Genomic DNA, 21,366 nt, shown 5'->3' with positions numbered 1-21,366 from the left:
TCCTAATGTTCTGTAAATGTTTATACCAGGCTTAAATGAATGTAAATACGCCATCTCCGCGCTCGGTGGTGAATCGTTTGCTCTGCACAGAGAGCTTTTGGCCGGGACGCTGCGCTACGGCCGGTTCCCGTTGAGACGGTTGAGACCGGTGGCAACTGGCCATCTAATCCATGGGTTTAAATGTAAATAATTTGCTCCACAAGCCAAAGCTAAGAAGAACTGAGCCTCATCTGGGTCACTCTTGCTCCTGAGAGCAAGCAATCGATCCCCCTTTTCAGACCCAATTTATCCAGCTCTCCGTGCTGCAACATGGAAAGTCAAGTCTAGGCCCTTTCCGTTCTCCTCCGAGCCCCGGCATTTGCTCATCTCCCCAGGTTTTAGCCCAGGAGCCATATGGATGAGCAGACAGTAAAGATTTCAGTTTGCTTGCAGTGAAACCTTGAGCACTGTTTTTATTAGAGGGAAAACTCCCATTGATTTGAAAGGGAAAGGGACTTGCGGGCCTGCACTTCTCACTCCCGAAAATCAGAGCTTCCGGATGCAAATTTCAGAATTGCAATAGGCAGGTATCAGTCGCGCTAATTAAGTCTCATTTATCTTAACCATTTCGCTACTTAATCAGATAGCACAGTGATAAGATGCTGTAAAAATATATGACAGATAGTCARGGTCTAGACTTCTCTAATGTGGCAATTTTTTACATTATGATCTTTCTTTGTGTATGCAGATGAACTGCTCTTTTATTAACTTCCCTTTGTAAGCATTTCACACGCAAAAAATCAGATATGCCTTAAAAAAAAAAAAAAAAAAGGCTTTCCAAAAGTGATGAGAATGAATTAGCCCATAATTGAACTGATTGGTAAAAGTTCAGTACAATGCAATAAAAGTGCACTATTATGAGGGTTTGAACTTACTGTGGATAATTTTTATTGCTGCTCTTTTAATATAAAAAATATTGTGTTTGGCCACACTCTGTAGGAACTTACCAGTGTTGAAGTAGGTAAGAAAGTCTTACCAATTTTTTTTTTAGGAAAGGTCCCCTCCTACAGATATAGGCAACACAGATATTTAACTGTTAACATTTATTATTGTATTACACTAGCTTTTGTGGGCTCTCATCTAAAGTGGAGGATTTTTATGCTGGGTGCTTTTCATAAACCTGTATATTATTTGGTGGACAGAAAGATTAAAGAAGAGTGGCCATTTATCCACCCAGAGCATCCTTACTATAAACCTAAGCAACAATATAAGAACATCAGCATATTTCCTCCATTAACAGTGTGGAGGTGTAAAACACCAGAGGTCTGTTCAGTCTAGCAGACAAAAATATAACAAGATTTAATGTCTAGAGACTGAAGCTAGACACCATCCTGACTAGAAAACAGTCACACATTTTTAAGTTGGAGGCACATCAAGCAGAAGAATGATATACCTGGACTTCTGCTGAAATCTTTAGCTCAAAATCAAAAGTGTTTCCGACCCTGGTGCTGTGACTCATTCAGGAGCAACCAGGGGAGGTGTATGGGTTCTGCTTTACAGGTAATCAGATTCTCTGAATTTTTGTGATTTTCTCATTTGTGAACCACTGGAAATTTCCCAATGGCAAGGCATCCTATGGTGAAGCCTCCTGACAAGAAACTTGCTTCTCTTAGTTACTTTTGTGGCTTCCTTGGAGGTAGGATGAGAACTTCAGGACTCCTTGGATCTCAAGAGCCCTTCAGGCTCTCACAACCCATTAAAGAAAGTTTGCTTTTCTTCAATACCCTCATTTCCTCCCAAACACTTGGAGAAAGAGATATGCAGTGTGATTTGAAGGTTATCTCACTGGGAATATTTCAGACAAGGGGAAGAGTGAATTCAAAGCCCACATAGAAAACATATCAACTCATTCTTGTTAATACTAACAGAGCTCCAGTTAACCCATAGTCGTGTCACCAGAAAAGGGGCGATAGTTGGGGTACACAGCAGAACCTAAGGGAGTTACCAAGGTCAAAACGAACCCGGTCTTAACCCAGAAACTCCGGTTCTCATGGAAAAGGCTAGTCACAAGTTAAACAAAAACAAAAAAATAGGCCTAGGCAAAAAAGAAAAAAAGACAACCCAACCACCAATCGTAATACGCGTAGCAGGAGAGGAAATACACAGAATAGCCAAAAATTTAAAGGCCCCCTTTGGTGAACAGAAACTCCCACAGACAACCAATGATGACGAAACTATCTGCCTATGTGATTCCGCTATCAAAGCCGCATGTTTTTTTTTAGGGTAAATTGTCACAGCTTCTACGCCTGTGTCTCTCAGGCTGCCAGGCGTGACCTTTTTGGGGGCTAACAGAGGGCAAACAACGGGGTCGTGAGGCTTTCAGATATTTTTGCAATAGAGAAGAACCGATGTCCTGCATGGCCTTTCAGTCTTACCCTTTGAGATCGAGTTTTCTCCATTTACACAAGGTTATCACTGACAGCATGAAAAAGGTTTTCACTTTGATATTTTAACTCTTGCTTTTCTAAAAAATAGGGGAGAGAAGGGCCAAAAATATTTGCCTCAAAGAAGGAGCTTACAGTTACAGTTTGAGAATCACCAGGCTACCTACCAATTTCTTCCACTCTGAGCTCCAGTACTCTGACTGTAAATGAAATGTTCTCCTATAGGAGAAGGAATAGCAAAATGAAGAGAAATATCACATCTTTTTTTACAAAGTTAAATTGCCAGGTAGGAGAGATTGAAACTTAAGGAAATAAGGCTCTGAGCTTTAAAACAAAAAGGTAATGGTTTGTTATAATTTGTCTTAATGTTTTAATCACTAATTTAGATTAAAATGATTAAAATATTAAGATATTAACATCATAACTCTTATTAAATTTGTTCACTAGAGAAGTTTTAAACTCCATTTTCTAATAACAATCAGAGACYGCAGCTCACAGTTTCTTTTTGAGTTTTCGAATACCTGGGATGGTTCAGAAAGTCTCACTTAATGAACTCACATAGTTCAGAGGAATTTCAGTTTTTGTGATAGTAAAGCTTTAGACCTGAGGACTCCAAAGAGAGAAGCTTGCACTGCAAATGCAATAAAATACAATAAAATGCTTAAATACAGGAAAGCAACCCAAATTTACTATCTTTTCTTTCTTTTAATCTTGTGATTATGAAGCTTACCGCATGACTTAGAGAAAGAGGTAACTTATTAATACTGAAAGGGTGAATAATTAAAATTTCGACAGCAAAGAAAGACTTTCTTAGATCTTGATGAACTAAGTCATGCTCTTGTACTGTGCTTCATATATTAATTTTTATTAAAATTATGATGATTTACGATTAAGTGACCAAAACTAGAAAAATGCAATATAAAAAAAATCAGAATTTCCCACACTTTTTCTTCCTCTTCTTCTTTTTTGACATTTATGTCTTTAATTGTGAAGCTACTTTTGTCTTTGTCTGACAATCTCTGACCTATATTGGAAACATTTTTGAATAGCCTATGCCTGTTCCATTGAGATTGCATTAGGCTATTGATGACAGTTAAACCAGAATGCATTTTTAAACTGAAATTCAGCATATGTCAGAACAGAAACTGAACTCTCTTAGGTGTTTGAATAGATTATCAAGATGATATTTTATCAGCATTAGGGATAGTATAAAAGTATTTACATTGCAGGAATATAGATTCTAAGGCATTAAACACAAAAGACACATTATATTGATTTCTTCCAATCCCTAAGAAATTCCATTCAATAATATTTTTTGCCCTGTGGTCCTAAAACAATATGAGCTGTGAGGAGATAAGATAACTGCAGTTTTAATTCTTCTTTCTGAAAGGGAAATTATTCTGCAAAGCCTTTTACCAATTCATTGTCTGAATGCTTCCAAAGCAGAGGCCAATACCGAAATATTAAGATAACCTGACAAAGTGTTATCTTCTTCATCTTATTACAGAAGAGCTGGGCGGATGTGGTTTAGATACCCCTTCCCCAAGTCTCATTCTTACACACTGTCTAAATTTCATCATCCATTTTTGTCTGACCATAGATAATCCAAGAACAGAGCTGCAGCAAGACATTTGGGAGGATATTAGTTTGCTTATGCTTCTCCCCACCTTGTTCATCCTCTGCCAACAGCTGCTCTCCCAGAAACCAGATCTTGTCTCCAGGGCTTCAAAGGAGCTGGACGTTGGTGCGACTTGAGAGCTAGGATCCGCTGGGAACGTTTCCACCGTGATACACCATAGATCCCCATTTCACCTCTGGTCCTGGCATCCATAGTGCATAACGTTATTTTGTTCTTGGCATCTCTTTTGGAAAGCAAAACCCTAGTGCAGTCCCAGGGACAGCAATCAAGACCCTGTACAGAGGAGACTGCTCCAGATTTGGGTCACTATGGCTTAYGCTCCCCTCCAACACTATTCCAGAGAGCTTTATACCCTCAACCTCCCTGCTTAGCACTAGCCAGCTAGGGAACACATATTTTGAGGCTGGTGCTATAAAAACACTTCTTTGGTGGACTTCAGCACAGTCTTTGTGCTCTTTCAGACACTGAAAATAAGCCAAAAACTGCAAAAAATAATAGTGGCATTTTATGACTGCAGGGCAGTCCGCATGGGAGCCATGTTTTTAGTGATGGGAAAGTGGCATGCAACCATGTCACTAAACTCTCTTACCTCTTTCCCTCTCCGTCCCCCAAACAAGGAAAAAACAGGGTGGCTGCGCTTGAACTGGCTATTGGGACCAGCAACCAATTTCCCAGGCTGTGCTCAGGTATTATTTGGGAGAATGCTAGCTGGCACAGTCCAGGTCCATACCTGTTAAAAAATCATGTTAAAATATGATATGGGCCATCCCAATCCCAGCACTCCAGGCCATGCTTGAACCCTTTTGATTTTGCAGCCCAGGCAGATGAGGAAGTGTCCCAGGCTCAACGCCTATGCAGTGTGGGCACAGCCTGTCTGTTCTGGATGCAGACAGCTCTAAGCTCTGTGAAACCAGACGCTTTGCACCACTTAGCAAGGGCTACGGGAACTACCCTCAGGTGAACGTAGCTAGCAGAGCGCGTGTAGTCAAATCTTCTTGCACTTACATTTGCATCCTTCCTACCTTGTCCTTGTTATGGCTTTGTCCTGGAAGGGGATGGGGGAGATATGAAGATGGAGTTGTGGCAAGAATGACCCTGGGTATGCCCTGTATGTTCAGCTCCAAGTGAGAGGGTCCTTGGACGGACTTAATGACTGCAATCATTTTGACATGAGCAGCAAACCTCTGCGTAGGCTGTTAAAAGAAAGAATGCACCCTCTCTCCTCTTGGAGGATAGCAAAGTGACTCATAACAGCCTTGATATTGCTCAGCCCGAGATCGAGGAGTGGGAAGGGAAGAGCCCTCACAAATACCGAGTTTACAAATAACAGTGAATTACTGATTCCAATACTTGCTGTAGTGAACTCAGAGAATGTCGCTCTTTCTGTGCATGCAGACCTGTTTATCGTCCTGTACACCCCGTAAGGGCCAGTGCGAGCTCTCGGGATGATGCCATCCTTTTAAGTTAGATGCCCTTAATCCACTCCATGGTAGCCTGGCTTTCCCCTAAGAACCTATCTTTAACTAAAAGTGCATGAATTTAGACCATATAAATAGTCTGTCCCCTGTTCCCCCAAGTTACACAAAAGAAAGGCGCTGTCAGATTGAAAGACTTAGTCATTTTCATTAAAAAAAGGGTTCTAAGGAATTTCAGAAAAATATTATTTCTGTTTTACATGTGAGTAAACAGAAACCTAGAAAGGTTTAAATGATCTGGGGTCAGTCAGTAGCTTAAATAGGAAAGGAACTTAATTTTTCTAATGTGAGCATGCTGTCTCTCCCTGTCACACCACTCTTGCTAGTAAAGCTATCAGAGAACCACTCTTCCTTCCTCTCTCATGCTCTGCATGTCCTTTGAAATGACAATGCCTCCTCTTGATATAGACATCAGTGAAATAACTCTGTCTGAACATTTCTGTAGGCATCTTTCTCAAATAAGGTGGACCACTTAACTTTGGATGTGCGGGTCTTGATGCCGTATGCACACCTATAAATATTCCAGGCCTTGGAGGGACCAATTAAAAAGGAATTTCCCAAATGTGGGTTTTAACACAAAATTGGATAAGCAGCAGCCAAGCTTCAGATTTCCTTTTGTTGGCTCTTTGTCTGCTACATCTGCATGCAGAGTTATTTTATGAGCTAAGAGGAAGGAACCAAAGACCAGACAAAGATCATAGCCAGAAACTAATCTGCACGTTTTAAAAGCCTTCGATAATTAGACTGTGTTATACAATAGGGATGATTCTGACCTGAATGAAGACAGGGAATCCTGCACCTTACTCCTTGCACCCTGCGGGAGAAGCACCCGTGCTGTGCTACAATGCAGATGATGGAAGATGGACTGGGAGAGGATGTCCACCCCTCTTAGGGTGTCCAGTGACACCTGGGGGCTCCTGGGGCAAAAAAATGTGCACACAGAGGACAAAAGCCCATCTTTTCTTTCAGTGAACTTAGCAAAGTAACTAGTCAGAGCTCCCAGTGTGCTGGCTTCCTTGCAAGGAAGTCAATGGCCAAGGTAAGATACTATAAATATTCTCTCCTTGTGTGCCCAAACTGCTGGGGCTTTGGGAGCAGTGGCATTTGTGCAGAGCCTGTCTTGCAAGATGGGCTTGGGTGAGTTGTCCTCCTGCCTCAGTTTCCCCTTCTGCACAGCAGAATCTCTTTGTTTTGTGCTGAGCTCTTTGTTTACGAATTTTGAGATATACTTATTTTAAAAAGAAAAGCTATATAAAAGTTTACAAACACAAAGACTGGTTTGAGGACCAAGCTGGCTGATCCACTTACCGTACAGCATGTGGAAGGTCCCAGGCCTTCCCCGAACTACTGAGCACTTCCCCAACCTCTTAGCATCTGGACTGGGGATTTAATCCTCTGGGATGTTGCAGGGAAACTACATAATGTTCCTTTGTAGTGCATATTGCAGCATTTTCTAGCTCCCCTCTCCATCCTGCATGAACATCGTAGAGAGATAAAGAGCAAAGGAAACAAAGATGAACTGATGGGCTTCCTCCTTCTCTGTCGCAAAAGGCTAAGGTTAATTTACCAGTAGGAACTGCCACAGCTTTCACGGCATATGTAAAGCTTTAATCCCATGTAATCACCATTGCCAAACTGGCTTATTCGATGGGATAAAATGTCTTCCCTGTGCCCACTGAGTGGGAAATTAGTTGATCAGAAGCATTTACAGAACCAAAAAGCTTTTTTGCACACTGCCTCCCCATGACCTTTTATAAATCCCGCCAAATCCTAACTGGCTTCTCACCATGTTGCTAATAGTTTGATCTGTGGCCTGCTAATGAGGTACATATAGCTTCACCTTCAGTAAAGGTATTAGGGTGTCTACTCCATTCTGCAGCACCATGGAGATTACAGTTGTTTGTGCCAGGAGGAAAAGGAATTTCCCGGGCATAAGTCATCATTTAGAGTTATTAACAAAAGGATTTATTATGTTGCTCTGCTTCAAACGGCGGTATACACGATGCCTAGAGCATGCCAGAGTGCAACTACCTACCACATTATGTCCTAATGAATCACCACTCGCTGGAGGAGCTGCAGAACCTCAACATTCAATCGAGCATTTCTCCCCCACATACCAAATTGACAAATAAGGCCATAATGGCTTTGCGCTTTTATCAGGTAAAACTGATCTCAGGAAGATGAGTACATAGAAACCGCGTCAAGAACTATGTGGGGTGGGGGGGGAAATCCACCTTAAAAAAAAAAAAAGAAAAAAGAAAAGAAAAAGTATTGGTGCAGCAAAACAGCTCTAATGCAAAGTAAGTGCTAACCCCTAACCCTGCAGGCTCCAGGGGTCTGCGTCTGTGCCCTGGAAGTCAATGGGATCTTTAACCATGACTTCAGGGCTTGCAGAGTCAAGTCCTACTGTTGTGTGTGTTTCTGAAGAAACTAAAAAGAACCGTCCTTTCCAGGTTTGTGGAGATGAGGCTGACTAAAGGCTATTGAATTCTGCTTGTCCACACTTGCCCTCCGTGTAATTTATAGTAATTGAAGGCCAAAGGCTCTCTCCTCTAAAACAAGCAGTTAAGAAATAATTCCCTTTTTACTGAACCAGGGTCCTGTGAGGTTTAATTAAGCAATGGTTAGAGTACATTGTGAGTTCTCCAGATGGCAGGAGAGACAAATTATTATTTATTTGCTCTTACTCATTTTATTTGCATTTTCATGCTTAAAGACCTGACTGTGGCTACATTTTGTTCTGATTTGGCTTTCTGGTGCTGGAAATTTTCTTACTGACTCCAGTTGGAAGCAGGATCATTTAATATTTATTTGTCCACGGTTAACAGCTAACATAATCCCTGAAATGCTACAGCCCTCTCTTGTTTTATTTTGACAGAGGAAAATAAAGAAAGATTCTAGCACACCAGTTACTCCTGTTTGATAACTGAAGAAATATTGGCATTTTTAAACACTGTTTTATTTTCAGATGCTCACTGTTGCTTTTCAGGGACAAATCTTCCCCTGGCAAAGCCTTCTTTCTCCTTCATGAAGGTAATTCGCTTTGTGTTGGAGGAGAGCTGGTCTTTAACTATACTGAGACAAGTTCATCTCTCTTCCTTCTACTCTTTCATCCTCTTCCTCCTTCTCTCCCCCTAACCCACAAAGCTCTGTGTTAAGGAGTGGGGTTGGAACAGGTCTTGTATTTGGTCCTTTTGGCAGATTGCAGTATTTCTCTTTCACTCCGTTTATTTATCCTTCCAACTAATGGACCTTAGAGCACATGGACTTYCAGTCTATTGTTAAATGGTTTATTACTTTCGATGGCTTATGAAGAAGAAGGGCAATGGCATCTCAAGCAATGTGTTTGAGGACTCTATTAGCATCTCAAAAGAAAGAGCAGCCACAGAGGTAACTTCTGATGCTCTATTTTTAAAGCAAAGCATGGGCCAGATTCTGCTTCCACTCAACTCCATGGCACGGCTCCCAGAGCTTGTGCTAAGAGGAAGCTTGGGCCCAGGGGATGACGAAGATAGTGATTATACAGCACATTATGTTAAAGGAAAATTAAATCAAATGCAGCTGCTTTCATATAATTCAAAGACAGAACTCCGTGTTTTCTTAAATTATTTTTGGTTCCTTTTCCCCTCTCCCTCGCCACACACTTATCCGTTGCCTACAAAGAAAAGCTTCAAAGAACATAAGCAAATCCAATCCTTTTATTTAAGTTTTTCTTTTTTCTTTTTTCTATATTAAAAAAAAAAGTTTATTCTACTTGACTCTGTAGCAAAGAAGCGAGTCAAAGAAATCCTGCTTTTTAGTTCCTTCTCTGATGCGTTTGTGGTGTTAGGAACCCCAAAATGCTTTGATGAGGGACAAGGTGATGTGTGAGCCTGTGTGCTTTTGGAAAGCACCACAGTCCGCTCTGATCAGATGTAGCTTGAACTAAGTTAAGACCATTCAGTAAGACTTGCTTTGAAACAAGAATCTACATGCTACTGATTACTAGAGCCTAACCTGGCTAAAAGGTGGATCAGAAACCTGGGCAGGTTTGATAGAAGATACATAAAACATGAGCGCAAAATTCAGATGTTGGTACTAAGTGGAAAAAAGTCATCGAATGAAGAGGAAAGGAGCTTTAATGCAATCAGATGCATTGCAAAGTGCAGAATATTGTATCTCCTAAAAGAGGAAAGTCTTTAGCTGAAAATATTTGACTTCTTATTGAGTCATTAATGTGACTCCACAGTTAAGGACATTTTCTTCTTGCTGCTGAAGTGCTGATTCAGCGAACTTGTTAAGCCTGCATGAAACCTGAGCATGTTYGTGGTTCCACTGAGTTCATCTAGGGCCCAGTCACATGAATAAAGTGAGATACATGAGTGCCTTTCTGAATCAGGGCCCTACGACAATGACAAAACTTCGCTCGGCAAGCAATTACAAGAGGTACCATCAAGCAATTTCCACTAGAAGCTGAATATTTGCTTTGTTTTACTAAATCAGTCGATACTATTTGGTTCTGTAATTGAATATGGGGACTTTTTTTTAGCAGATTCTTGATAAATGGTGTTCGTGAATATAATATCGATGCTGTAATTCCAATAACTTTTAAGCTTTGTACACATCTTTGCCTTGCTTTCCATCACTCAAGAAAAAGAAACAGCAATCACATAAGCAATTTCCCCACAGATCTGGGAGGAAGAAAAATGTCTCTGATGTAACTGTTTTATTTTTAATTACTTGTGAGATGTTTAGTGCAGGGTTGAGAGCATCTGAACTCACGACTAAGTAGATAATTTTATCTGTATTGAGATCCAAAATTTAGCACATGTGGTTTTAAGAATGCAATTATTTTATTTTGTTCTAACATGGGAAAGGAGGTGAGAGAAGAACTGCCAGAAGAAAGTATTATAAAAAAAAAAAGAGAGAGAGAAAGAAAGAATGAGAAACAACTTTTCTGTGGACTAGTTGGGGAAATCACGCAACTAGCATACATTTATTTTTCACATAAAATAGTTTGTCCTAGAAGAGATATTCATAAAAGCCTCTCAATTCAGTCGATTGACAGATCAGATCTGTTCTTGATGTCAGTCACAGAGTTACAGGCCTTCTTCCTCTATTCTGCTATAGTGCTTCTTATTCTGTTTATCTTTGTGCCCACACAGTAGATCAGTATAAATTTATATGTGTGTATGCATATTCTATACATACAGCCTATCTTTATTATGCAGATGATAACAATGTTAAGCTTGCTGCAGAGGGCATCTCCTTCATATTTCAGAGGAACACCAGGCAAGGAGAGCTGTTCCTGAAGCTCACAATATTAGAATAAGAAAGAAACAATTTTCTTAGCAATGTGATGGGAAAGAACAGTAAAAATATGAGAACAATAAATGTAAAGCCCTTTTTATGAGATCTGGCAAAACAAAACCTAGCTTTTAAAACATTTACAGCAATTTCAGTGCTCAGGAATGGAGTTACTTGGGCTGATTCACCACTGCCCGGTGCCCTGCATAGTCAGAGAGCAAAGTGGGTGGAAATCATTACCATCCTCTATCCCAGCAGAGGTACGTTCCACTCCCACCTCGCTTGGTGCAAATGACTACAAAGAACAACGCAATGGAAACATATAGCCCATGGTTTTGTGCAGAAAGACAGATTATCTTTTTCTTATGTGTTTCCACAGTTTTTTGGKTTTTTTTTAGGTTGATGTTATTGCTGTTATTATTGGATTTAAACTGAGACATTCATACTTCTTTCGGGTTCATGTTTCTGTGTTCTACCGTGTGCATATTATGCAAGCATATTAAGCAAGTTCTGTGAACTGTGAAAGTACTGAAGTCTATTTTCCAATGGATTCACTGGAGTTCAATAAGAAAAGTCCTTCAGTGCAGATTTCCCACAGGTTGCTCATTCAGTAACACCTCCGTCTTCCATGAACTCTCTGGCATCAAGTCACACTACAGCCTTTTCCTCAGTCTAGATTAATTCAGGGTTTCTCGTTACTCAGCTGCCTATTTTTAAAGAACTCATAGGGACTCAATATCTTTGAACCTTCTACTCTTCTGTCAAACTTGGTTGAAACTGATCAATAGGTTCCAAAAAAAAAAAGTTGCGGGGGGACGGACAGTGGACAGACAAGCACTCACACAGTGTGATTGTGTCAGCTTTGTTTCTTGAGGAAACCATCTTTTAAATTCTTTCTGCACACAAAATGAGTTCTGAACTGTTTATTAATATCCCCAAAGAAGAGGATTCTTCTCATTTGGCCCTAGCTGTCTAATAGTTAGGTATCTAGTTGGAACTAGTCATCTAGGATGAATGGATGTTCATGGAGAAAAGCTGGTATTACCACCCAGAGATGAACCATCCAGTCCTAAGATATGCACCTCAAGTAGACAGCGTGAATTGTCTTCTGAATAGTTCTCTCCCTCTCCACTGCCTATAGAGGAAACCCTTAAAAAACTGGTTTACACTAGATGTCTAACCCTTAGATGATTAAGGTTAGGTGGGATTTACCCTGTTCCCAGAGAATACTGTGGGAAATCACTGGGAGTCACTAGTAAGGATATTCTGTATCTTCTGGGCTACAGATCTGAACAAAGATCATGGATTCTTTGGGCTTATTTTTCAAGAGTCCAATGGTGCCCTCATCTCCCATTGATGTCAACTGTAGTGCTTGGTATCCCTGAAAATCAAATCCACCAGCATCTTTTAGATCCCTATTGTAAGCCAAACTCCTTGCTCCGTTCAATGAGGACTTTAGCTTAAACCCTAATTCCACAGTACAGCTCCCAGCTATCAATTAAAACAAACAGTCCTGAATCAAACTGTTAGCTACCAGCTGCTGAGTTTGTTCATTCAGTCTTGACTGTGCATTAGCACAAAGTGTTTCATTAGACATCTGAAATGGATCATACTTTCCCTAAAATCTTTCTTGTCAGGTCTTGGTACCCGTGACACTGGAAAAGCCAGGACAAGATTAGGATTAGTTCTCGTGGAATAGATCTAACAGAAACCAATATAAAGCTCCCTAGATCTAGATGCTGAGAAGATTCAACCACATGCCCGCCACATGGAGTTCATAAATACAATGGGACATTCAGTGAGCCTAGGTTGGGGTTATTTTTTCGCCTTCTTTTCCCTCTGAAGCAACCCAGCAGATCAGCAACATACCAAATGTGTCTGAGAAACTATTGAAGCCAGAGAGGAGGAGTCCTGCAATGCCTAGTGCTTTCCGTGGGCTTGGTCCTAATTCCACCACAAAGAGTGTCTGCCCGCTCCTAGTGAAGCATACCTGGCTTTGGACTGGACTCACCAAAGTCAAATAATGAGCCAAATTTTTCAAAAAGTGTTGCAAACAATGCACAATCWAGCCCCAGACGATCAAAAATCAAAGGATTCCAAACTGTGGTACTTAACAGAACATTTGGTTTTGATTGCACCTACAAATGCAAAAAGAGTGCTGGAAAACTGGACTGCCCCACTTTTTGTGGCATTTTTTCATTCAAAAAGAATCTCAGTAATAAACAAGAGGAGCATTCCAATTTGTGAAAGATACAGCACACACGCACAAAAAAAGCTGTTCGGGGAAAAAATTTAGAAGCTGTGCTACTGTAAATCATTGCAGCGTAAGACTTACTTCTACATAGATACCAAATCCCCAAATGCATTTAAAATTCTTCAGCAACTGAGAGGAATATAAAATTAAGGGTTTGAGATACTGTAATCAAACTGCTCCTTAACATCTCTATCAAGGCAATACATTTTAAGTTGGCGTGTTAAAAATGCAAACGAAACCTTGAACTCCTAAGATCAATTGCAAGCATAGGCAGACTCCAGGTTTAGGAAGAAGCATTTTGTCTTGTCAAGCTCACCTTATCATCATGGAAGAATAAACAGCGTAATTATTCTCACCTTTTTGTTTGTTTTCTAATTGGATCATTTCTTACTTTCAGGAAATTCAAATCAACATCAGATTTATAGCACAAGGCTCCTGAAATATTGATTTGGTTATAGAAATGTCAAAGTTGGCAGGTAAGCTGTCTTGTTGCCTCAGGAGTCTTTTGCATTAGGAGAAATTATGGAAAAGGCCTTTAGAATTGAGTAAGTTTAAYAATTTGTTTCTGTGTTATGCATGGTGAAAACTCTGTTTTTTTACCAATATTTAAACTCCATCTATCAGCCTATGGTTTACAACACTGGTGTTTTTGAATCAAATGTACAAAAGATGTGACTGCAACTGTTCTCTTTTGCAGAATGTATTTAATTCCTTGCCTGGCTACAACACCTTTTTGGATGACTATTAACAGTTTTTTTTGGTTAGTTACCAAAAATCTACCAATGCAAACCGCAGACGATGCTGAAATGGATCCTCTGAATTCCTTGTGAATTCTCARGTACTCAGAGTGTACATTAACTATCACTGAATGAAAGTCTGCTTTTCAGCCATTTATGTTTCTGCTGTTCTTTTTACCAAAAACGCAAAGCAACYCCCTAAAAACTAATTGCCTCAAATATGCACGATAGAAAACATGGTTTGACTGTCTGCCTTTATGATCCTAAGGAAGTTAACTGCCAGATTCATAACCTCTTCTTGTAAGCCAAATTCATCCCACTATTAGGATGAAGTATCTCTTCAACCTTGCAGGTACTGCACTTATGCATTTTGTGAATATTAAAAGGTCTGTTTTCCCATGCTCAGAAAAAAATCTTGGACAATGGAAAATTTGGCACTTGATCTAAATCTCATCGAAGTCGCCACCTTCCTAATAACCTGTCACAACGTAGAGCAAAATTCTGCCACAACTGATGGCGTTCCCACTTGTAAGAAACTCCCGTCAGCATTAATTATGACGGTGCATGCAAGTGGCTTTCCATTTAATTAGTATGCTTTATCTGTATCGTAGGCAGGAAAAAGCTGCCGTCAGGGGGGTGATTCAGTGCACAAAAGTACACTGAGCTAGTTACCCTGGATACCCTTTAAAACCAGTAAGAGGAAAAGGGTGCTTTTATGACATGGTTCATCTGACTTCATTTTGATGCTTACTTTTGAAAAATGAGATCAACCTTGCTGTAGAAGTGCCTGTTTATCTTGACTGGCTGTAATGGGAGAATAATTTGGAGATACGTACCCATACGGTGGATGAGTTCATTTGGCCAGGGGATACTCCCATGAGATCTCAAATATTCCCTAAAGCAAAGTAGTGCTAAATAGAGGGGGCCTGGAGGAATTAGAGAGAAGGGGGCCAGCAGGAGAAAAAAGAAAATAAAAAGATATTTTGCTCTGTTTGTGAGGGGTGTTGTTTTGGAATTGGTGATAAGAGTACATCAAGGAGCTCAGAACTTTTTCTTTCCCTTCATTTCTTCATGCATATATATATGCCATGCTTAAAGAATCTGAAGTTTTACAAGATAACAGACAGAGGAATCAAAAGGGAATGTAACCTATTTGGTGTATATGCTTTTCCTTAGAACCTCTATTACAATTAAACATTTTAAAATGATGAATAAAAATGTAATCTAAAACCTTAAATATAAAGGTCAGGTCATCGAGTTTTGCAATTTTCTCTTTTCTCAAAACAAGTTCAAATATCATCTGACAAGTGAAATGAAATCTTTTTAGCAAAAAACATTCAAACTCAGCATTTCCTATAGGAAGGAGAAAATACAAAACAAAAAGGCTTTACTGTTGCATCAAATTTAGAAAAAACCTTTGAGTGTTCCTAGTCACTTCTTACAGAACACAGAAAACTTTCAGAAAGTGAGCTCATATTCAATATATTTTGTATGAAAATATTTTACGCCAGGTAATATGAAAATATTTATCAGGCAAAATATCTTCTCAGTCCTAGCTACAGAGAAAAATTTGTAATTATAAAATTGAAGTTTATTAGGCAGTAGGAATGGAAATGTTATCAATGTGTTACATTTTTCGCAAACACCAAAACTGTAGAAAAAGAAGCAGTAGAAACTACTTTAAAAAACAAACAAAAAGACTGTACTGATCAACCACGGTGTTTTTCAGAGAAAATTCAAATGAAAAATGGAGAGTTTGTCATACATCTACACAGGTAGTATAGAAAGACATGACAATCAGAGAAATCATATATAAAAACATGGGGTAGCTTCCCAAAAAACAATGTTTTCGGGTGCTAGGATAGAATGCTGAAATATTCTAAGTATACAAAGGATTTTTAAACATGTTATAACAACAGAACTATCCCAGAGTGTCTGGATAGTATTGCAAGAAAGGGAGAAATTATTTCTAAAGTCCTAAACCTCTGTTGCTGCAAACACAAATGCACACAATAGTAATGTATATAAATAAACCGCCACCTCTTTGAATAACAAGATTTATGTGTTGTATAGTTATTTGTTCTATTACTTTGGCTGATCAAGGCCAGAGTTTTTACTCATGGTCAGGAAACAGTCTAGAGCATATTCCAGTGCTGATGAGCTTCATTAGGGCTTTATGTCCCATTTAGATCCATGATAAAAATCCTCCTAACTTCAAAGAGAATGAGATTTGACTCTTTGCTTTAGCCAGGCTTTTATTCAGTTGCTTGCCTAAATGCACAAGCAAGAACCTTGAGCACAGGTGGGACATGCTGCTGTTTAATTATTAAAGCCAGAGATTAGTAGTCATATCACCTTGATTTTAATCCTCATTTTTCCTGATTCACAGTAACCCTAGGCAAAACTTACTCATATTCCTTTATTCACCTGCAAAACAACAGGTTGTAATAATTCTAAGCTGCCTCCGGGTTGCTGTCTTGTAATTTTTTTTTAAGTGTAATAAATACTTTAAAAATGCTTTGAGATTATAACTGAAAAGTACAATAGCGCAAAGTGCTGTCACTGTAATGACCTGCAGGGCTTTGTCTAGCGACTGAATGAGCCTTTAATCACAAAGAAAGCACATATGGATAACATCATCTCTGACTTGGTGTAAGCTGGTACTGTCCACTGATACCTACTCTTGAGGCCAATTTATGCCAAGTGAGGATGCAGCCCAAATCCTTTTATTCTAGGAAATTTGAGCCAGCAGTGAATATTTAATAGCCCCGGTGGACGTCCTGTTTATTGGACAGCGGCGTACGGCCCGGCGTGAAACTTAGCACCGCCGCGCTGAGCTCCGACCGCTGCCCTTCGGGGCACAACGCCGGTGGCAGGTCTCACCAGGCAGGTAGGACTGCTCTTTCCCCCCGTGCCCAGCGGAGCACGCCAGGGTGCGGACACGGACCTTTCTGAGCTGCCACCGCGACCGCTTCGCGCTCTGAATTTCTAAAACGACTAAGTACAGCACAAAAATGGTGACAAGAGTTGTGGCCTGCGTCTGGCAACCACGCTCTTTCCCTATGCAAATCAAACCACGCACCATGCAAGGGCCCTTCTGGTCCACTTTATGACAGGAAGGGAAAACCCACTTTTTACCAGCATTGGTCGGAAAAAAATGAAATATTCAAATTTCATCCAACAAGAAAAAAAAAAATCAGCAATGTTTTTCACAGAATTTCTTTTTGCCCTTTTCAAAGTATTCCTTTAAATAGATATTTCCTTCTCTGCACACATTTTCCTGTGTAATGCTTCTTTTCTTCACTATCTTTTTCCATATACATCTTTTGCTTTAAGCACAGAGAAGGCATTTATTAAACAAACTAGTCTTGCTCTTAATTACCTTAAGGTCTTGCTCTTTCTCCTCATTACAAGCTAAGTTAAACAATATTATTAAAAAAATTTTTAGTGTTTTTTAACTTACCTTCATTTTTCTTTTTCCCTCCACTAATGGGAAATGCTGTTAGTCATTCACAGTCCATCTGGTTAATAGAAACCAGCTTCTGACAATTAAAGTGCTAGCATGTAAATTCTTGCATGACATGCCCCTATCTGAAGATTATTTTGTGCAATTCATGACTGGTGAGATGCATTATTATCTGCAAACTTATCACCTCTCTTACCAAAGTTTCAGCTCAATCTGATCTTTGTTAAGACTTAATGAAAACAAATGCAGTTCTAAGAACTGTGGAAAAAAAGGCGCAAAGTACAATACATTTTGTTTAAATCATCTTTAGAGATAGTCTGTGGGTGTTACTACAGTTATGAATTGCTTTATAACCAAAGTTGAAAAAAAACAAAACAAATAAAAAAGGGGAAAAGCCATGTGTTCTTAGAAAACTAATAGTCTATCAAAATGTTTCCCACCTTAGTAATAAAGCAAAGGAGCAAACGAAGCTTCAAAGGATTTGAAACTGTAAAATTGTGATTAAGGAGCTTAAAATCAAGCATACGATCATTGACATTTCGGGGAGGAGGGTATTTTCATTTTAAAGAAAATCGATTCATGCAGTCAATCTACTTTGGGAACTGTTATGACTCTTCCACAGAAAAGCCTGACCTTCAGCGTGGCTTCTTCTAAGAAAACTAAAGATGATGCTTTATTAGGGAAAACCGATGTCCTGTGGGATCTCAGGGTTTGTCTGAATTAATGGGTTTTGTCTGTATGGCTGCTGGTTTTGGGGAGTACGGCTACTCATCTAGAGCATCCACAAAGGCTGGTCCTAAGCCTCAGTGTAACGTAACAGTAGAGTTCACCGTGGTGGACAGACAGTGAAGTACAGGCAGTATCAGCAGCCCGACCCCCATCATCATGGTCCATGGTCAACATTATGGACCAAGCAACATGCAGTACATCGTCTAGTATTTGATGCTTTCTGTCTCACACTTAAATTTAGCAGTGGAGGCCTCAACTCGTACCTGAGGACCGTTGAATGGTGGCACCTGAGAAATCTGAATTCCAGTTCCACATCTGCCATTGACCTACCTTGTGAAGAGGTTATTTCATCTCTTTCTGCCTCTATTTCCCCTCCCATCCTTCATCTGACTTGTCTATTTAGGCTCTCTCAATCTCTGCAGAAGAGCGCGAGTCTCCGTTTCCTCCGTGTGGGGTGTTGATTTCTAAAGAGCTTCTCGCTATTATCACAATAAAACCAAGTCACTATGCTTGGGAGACTCCAGAGGGTGATATCTGCTCTCACATGCACTGACAACTGCCTGCAAAGTCGTCCGTGTTGCAGTGGCATATCAGACTAGATTTGGGCTCCTCTTACTAAGTACTGTCGTAGGGTGATACTTCCTTCTGTCAAAGAACCGTTCTATTTTGGGATAGAGCATAACCTCCAGTTTCTGTGGTACAGGTATAGTCTCAGGACACGTGATTTCTATAGTTCTTTAACCCAACTGTCTTGACCACAGAAGTCAGAAAAGAAGGCTAGAACGAGCAAAACGCCGAAAACAAAATGGAATTTGAACTATTCCGTGGGGGCCTAGAGGCTAGACCGAATGCTTGTTGGAATAAACGGGAGCCTTTACACAGGCGCCGGTGAGCTTTGGAGGAAGCCCACAAACAGCTCTGCTACTTAGTCATGCTTTAATTCTTGCCTGAATGTGGAGAATTCCCCTGCAGCTCACAAACCCCACTGCCAAGGGTGGTGGTTCATGTGTAAATATCACCGGGGAGTGAAATGGCTGGGAGGCGAAGAGAAGCCTAAAACTTCTCAAAGCTTCTTGCAATGCCTTTTCCTTCCTGTGCTGCGCATTGATCTCCTTTGCTTAGATTAAAACCTCCGGCTTCTGAAAGACGCCCACAACTGACACCTATCCCACTAGACCGAAAACCATTTGAAAATGATGCTGCACTGTGGTTTTTTTACAGTCACACTGTGATCAGAGTGAAATAGATTTAAGACAAGGTTATTTACATTAAAAAAAAAAATTAGATTGCTTGTCTAACAGCAAAACATTGTTATATGTCATTAAATGATAAGGACTGAATACAGCACATGGATATCTGTTCATTTCACAACATTGAACACATTTCTTATCCCTCTGACATTACAGTAATTTAACTTTGCAAAGTTATACTCAGATCCTGCTAGTTTTAAATGCTTTTGTACATGCTTATACAATTCATAATATGACATCCATTCTAGAAATAACTGTCAAGCCCTCCCGCTTTAAAGAAGACACAGTATATTTCCCTGAAAGGCTGTATACTGCAGCATTAGGACAAGGAGACTGTTAAAGAATTTTGAAACAATGATGTGGACTATTATTGCCTTGCATGCTAGAATCATCATTTATCAAAATCTCATTTAGCAAATTGCATTTCAAAAGCGATCCTACGTAGCACAGCACTGAGGCTTGAGCTTGTTTGGGGGATTTTTTTTAAAGTGTTTTCCTCCTTTTTTTCATATTTCACATTTAGGGACATGAGTAATGTTCCTGGATATCAGAAAAATGAACATTGCATTCAGCCCCGGATCAGCCTGGGTGATTGAGAAGATGCGACCCTGAATCCTAAAAAGCCACATCATGTTCATAATCTACTTAGTAACCCTCAGGCTGCAATTCAGATTCAGAAATTTGGCAGCCACTGAGTCACCTTGCTGGGGATCCTGGTGGTTATTGGCTCCCCCTGTAGTCGGCGGGGACAGATAAGCTCCTCCGGAGACTGACTCAGATGGTAGGTGGCCTGAGTCACTCCGTGGGGGTGACACCGACCAGGGGAGAACATCACTGTGAACCACCTCTTCTACATTAAACACAGGGAGCGAAGAGAAGTTTGGTAGAAAAATCTTTCTTTCTTCCCTCCTTTTCTATTTTTTTTTTAATGAGGAAAGATGTTTGTTTTCAAAGGGCAAAACAGAGAAATAGCTATTGTGCAGTGAGCGAAGACTGAGGAAATGAAATGGATGCACTTCAGAGTGCTCTTTCATGGCAGGAAAGGGAAATGGGGTTAAGATTATACAGCAATACTGTACATTTGCTCACCTTTCACTTCAAAGGTTCACTCATATCATTTTCTATTCCTTTTTTGGGTAGCAGGATGGATTTAAGGGTTATGTCATTTGCTCAACTATATTAAAAGTGGCCTTTCCTATACCAAACTTTCCTGGCAACCCACTTTCTATAGTACCCTGTGCCAAGTTATCTAAAAGATACGGCACTAATGTAGCCCAAAGTGCAAAGCACAGGAAACCCCCAAGACAGCCTGAGCTAAGAAAAAAAATATATATACATGCACATTAATATCAAACCTTTTTCTCTCACCAAAAAAGGCTATTGCAGGAGTCATCTAGGCTGGTGAAGATCTGATTATGGCCCTCAAATACCACCTCCCTCAATACCAGTGACTCTCAAATTCTGAAGGTTTGGTGATCCTGGATGGTAGACCATGAGTCAAATCCTGGGGCAATCATTTGTTTCTTAGACCGTATTTGATGTACACTGACTCAAGAAATTCTCTGAAATGTTAAGTTCCGGCACAAATCAGAAATGAATTCACTCATGCAGACTATCTGGGAATATGACTTTCTGGATCATTTTCGACCTGGATGACAAAATACCAAGAAAAGTAAAGAAATGTGATATCCTACCATTGGGGTCGGCTAGCACTGAAGCTTTCTCTTCACATCTATCAACCATGTTGGTGGTGTTCCATCCTGAGCTGAAATCTACCTGGAAAATGGAGAAATTTAAGAAGAGCAGCCATTATTATTTATTCTGGTTTTGTGTGACCCGCTGTCAGACGCCTTGCCTCTTAAACTGCTGAGCTCTGCCCGCTCCCTGCCATGAATCCTTTCCTAAACCTCTCAGTCCAGATCCTTATGGGGAAACCACTGAGCAAATCAGGCTGAATAATGAGCCTCACATCCGCCTGCCACTCCCTGGGATTGAACTGTATTTTCGTTCTGAAACATGTAAAGAGCCAGGAAGAGTCCCAAAGAGTCAGAATGGGATAAAAAGAAGAATTCTGTTCTCATTGGATGTACAGATGCAGACAAAATAA

The sequence above is a fragment of the Apteryx rowi genome, unplaced genomic scaffold (genome assembly GCF_003343035.1).
Source record: "Apteryx rowi isolate R43461 unplaced genomic scaffold, aptRow1 scaffold_9, whole genome shotgun sequence".
NCBI lineage: Eukaryota > Metazoa > Chordata > Aves > Apterygiformes > Apterygidae > Apteryx > Apteryx rowi.
The sequence above is the reverse complement of the archived record's forward strand: the minus strand, read 5'-3'. Positions refer to the sequence as shown.